The sequence below is a fragment of the Anopheles funestus genome, chromosome 3RL (genome assembly GCF_943734845.2).
Source record: "Anopheles funestus chromosome 3RL, idAnoFuneDA-416_04, whole genome shotgun sequence".
NCBI classification, from domain to species: domain Eukaryota; kingdom Metazoa; phylum Arthropoda; class Insecta; order Diptera; family Culicidae; genus Anopheles; species Anopheles funestus.
The window spans coordinates 55,837,909-55,841,990 of NC_064599.1; the positions used below are offsets into that span (position 1 = coordinate 55,837,909).

A 4,082-nucleotide genomic window follows, 5' to 3' on the forward strand; every position below is an offset into this window, starting at 1 on the left:
TACATCTCGTGTCTCATTCGCTCGCAGTGTATGTGTGTCCATCTTTATCCGCAGTACCCAGGTTCAAAGTACTCCCCAGGAACGCCCGGGAGATTTGAGCTCCTGACGTAAGCAGGGTAAGCGCGATCCAGCAGACTTGGGTGGACATCAATTGCACAGCCGGAGGGTATGGGGAAAAGCAAGCATCCAGCCATTCATGGTCCGGCAGATTCGACGTAATGTTGCAACAGAACACATCAACAGTTACACGGCATCGCAGTACGAGCGTGTTGACTTCGCGACATCCCCACATCCCCAGAACTGGTGCTTGTTTTGGCTGATAAAATATTTATCCACTTGGGCATTTTATTATTCTGCACATATGTGTCAAAACCCCTTGCTCTACACCAATGCCCGGGGAAGGATTGTGGCTGGATATTGCCCCCCGATCCGGCACGTTACGTTAGGTGGTGTGATATCGGAATCTGTTGAATCTCGGTGCTCACACACTCCCATCCCAGGGAGGAGCTGGAGCTTTCCTCTGTCAAGCTAAACAGACTGCGGCATATTACTACCGCGTAATGCAGTATCTCAACCGGCGCGGAACAGAAGTAGTCACCCGGTGCCGTATGTTTCCATTCCCCTCCATAAGCCTTTTCCATCCGTACTGGGGATGGATCTCGTTCACGGTCTGTCCCTTGGGAGTAGGAGAAAAGTGCAGGATTTATGAAGATGTCGCCCCAAAAAAAATGGGCGGTACTGATACAGGCCTCTTCAGTGCTTCTGTACAACTTCCCCGTACACTGTGTGTGCACGAGCTAAATGGAAACAAATGGCCCAAAGTGCACTCGCGTGACGACGGATGCATTCCGATGCATCTACTTTCCGGAATTACTTTCGGAAGTAGCGGGAAGAGAGGAGAAGGTTTGTGGTATCCCAAACTTTGACTGCTGCCACCGGTACTGCAACGAGCTTCCGCTGATTTATGGTTTGCAACCAGCCTCGGACCTAAAACTGGTGAAGGAAACGGTTATTTCCGGGTATGGTAAGACCAATGAGAAGAAGCAATGAGTCGTGTTTCTTTACTTTTCTTTTTTCTGTTTCTGTTTGTTATTTTGTGTGCTAAAGTTGTTTGCCGTATACGCGCCCGTGATGGCGTACGCGTATCGTTTCGATCGTTTCGCAAATGTCCCTTGGGATGGTAAATAACTGTTTGGATGCTATGCGTCTTGAATTTTTGCTTCCAAAATTGATATTATACAATTTATGACCCTTATGTGGTTAACAGCGCAGTGGCCGATTGTGTTTAATAAATGTTAAACTTTTCTTCATGCAAACTAGTTCATCGAAGCAATCTCAATGCCTTGGAGTTTATTGGAGTTAATTATTGTTGATTTTCATTAAATTTTTCACTTTCTTTTTTATTGTGTTTTATTGCTTTATTTTTCATCAACTATTACGTGTTTCACTTTACTCCTTTTCCTCCTTTAATGACATGTTTTAAATTTGTTTTTAATGTTCTTGTACTGTTTTAACTTTTTTCATTTGTTTTAAATTTTTAAAGTGTAGTTTAATGTTTTAGTGTAATATTTATATTCTACCATTATTCTCGCAATGATGGATACTGCTGTTGAATTATTTTCCTAACTTAACAACAGTAGATTCTCGACCGTAACTGTTTCATGAAAGGAAAAGAATCAAATAATTTTCTGCAAATTCCTCATTCTATATAAATAAATTTCATCAAATGATAGGTATTGACAAAGCAGGAGCTACACAAACCGTTAAAAATGGCAAAATACAGTACAGCAACATGACCTATCTTGGTTCAAATCTTTATTGGCCCATGGCTAACCATTAACCGATACTGAGTGCTTATGCATGGTAAGGTCAATAAAGGTTGTAGATAGTGTTGGACAGTACAAGAGCTACTGCGAGTCCTCGGCTTCTTAAAGTAAGCGTTCTGATCGTGCTTTTTTATTTGCTTTATGTTGATCTGCCCTTCACACTAAATGATTGAAAAGAATTGATTGCTTAATTTTCAATCGGACCAATTCAATAATAGTATTTAAGGCTTCCTGTTGCTAGTTTACGGGTTCTGGAATGGATAGACAAATATTGATTACAGTATTACAAATACTGATAGACAAATATTGATAAAAATGATGCTTCATATTAGCCGCTGATCGCTTATGAACCGTATGATTTCGGATAAAGAATGATTGGCAAGTCTCAGTGTGTACAAGGAAGCTTCAGTAAGATTAACCCTCCGTATGGAAATACATCTCCATGAGAAATGAGATCTATGAGAAAAGCGGTCCGGGTAAGAAAATAAGTCCGGAAGATGGGGGAAGAGACGGCTTCGTGAGAAAAAAGGCTACACTGAGAAAATAGTCCTCATTGCGAAAAAAGGCCTCCGGATGTTTTGTTTTGTTAAACATATTTCATTTAATTTGTCTCAATATTTCACAAAAAAGAAAACAAACATGAACCGGTATCACTGAGGCCTCACTTCCACTATCGTTTTCATCTTCGCATCTTCAACCAGAGCTAGAAATAACCACTTCCTTGAATATTAAACTAAAAACTAACATTTTATAATAAAAATGTAATCAAATACAACTTCTAGAAATGAAATATAAATTCCTTTACAATCACTACCGTAATATTTTATACCAAACAACTAAGTAATTTTACTACATTTTGACATAAATTCAAACTGAATTAAAAAAAGTGTTCTTTCTATTGCGTGCCCAGCTTGGGCAAAACAGTGCAAAAACGCATTTGAATAAAATTCAAGTATTTCAAAACATTGAATTCACTGAGTAGCTAAAATAATCCTACGTCAATGTGGAAAGATGAGTATATCAAACCAATTATAAAAAAATACAATGTTATACAACATCAAATTAGAGTAAACCATTAAACCAGAACTTAACTAACTAAAGAACTAACTAACTGAGAAGTTAAATTGTTAACAGGTTTTTTTTGGGAACGTTTTTCAAGACCATCAGACACAATATTTCTTTGAATTCTATGCCCATCCAACCCCCTCTTTGGTTTCTATCTTGAACACCCCTACAAACACTCGACAACGATGAAGTCTTCCAAACGAGGGTGCACGACCCCGCGCGTGCGCAGTTCAACCGCCGGGTTGGGAAAATCGTCTGGAAAAACGAACAGTTCCACCGATAGCAAAAAGGACATTGTGTATCCTTCGTATCAACGGCCGTGTGGCCTAATGGAGAAGGCGTCGGACTTCGAATCCGAAGATTGCAGGTTCGAGTCCTGTCACGGTCGAGCGGCACTGAAGCTTCATTTTTGCTTCTTTGCTAACTTTTATAAATATTCTCTTGATAACGTTGTTCCAGTGTTTGTGTTGAATATTTGTCCCCTGTCACGTACAACATTATGAAGATTCGCTCTAGAAGATTTGAAGACGAATTTATTCAACCAAAGAAAAACAAAAAAAAACAAATCCTTCAACCAACGAAAGTGGCAATTCGTCTCCTCTGATTTAATAAAACAAATTAATATTCATTGAATTTTGCTGATCGTCAGCGTAAGATAGTGTGCTACCGAATGTTCCCAACTGAACGAAATGGCTATCATTGGTGTTGCACAGACCTCTTGTAGAAGAAATTCATTAAACACTTCCAGTGAGGAGCAAAAAAAAGATTCTCATTTCGAAAGGCTTATTAACACAAATGTGATTCCACTGACCCTAACCGAACGCTACGTCAGGCACCAATCAGTCTGAAGAATTGACCATTTGCTAATGGGGCTAGACTTTGTCTACTTTTCCCAAACGACCAACTCACCCACCTCGAGCCAAAAACCATGGAACGTCCCACCAAAAGGGTAGCATTTCAATTAGCTGACTGGTTTGCGAATTAAACGTGTAACTCCTCCCGACCAAGGACATATTCCAGCGTTCAAAGTACGTTATAATTACCGGTGGGGCTTAACCCCTCCATAATTGCTTCCACTTGAGAGCGGCCGGTTTCAGAAACGTTGCAGGCCACAGCCATTACAATGCGCATTACAGCCGAGCAAATGTTGCCGATGTAAGCACCGGGGTTTTTTCGCACTCACTGGAGAAA

The 4,082-nt window shown here is 40.2% G+C and overlaps 1 non-coding gene across 1 annotated transcript; it reads left to right on the plus strand.

Moving 5' to 3' along the window:
* The first annotated feature begins 3,206 nt into the window (after positions 1-3,206).
* Positions 3,207-3,279, plus strand: Trnar-ucg (transfer RNA arginine (anticodon UCG)). The gene has a single exon. It is a non-coding gene; the product is annotated as a tRNA-Arg (tRNA).
* The last annotated feature ends 803 nt before the right edge of the window (positions 3,280-4,082 follow it).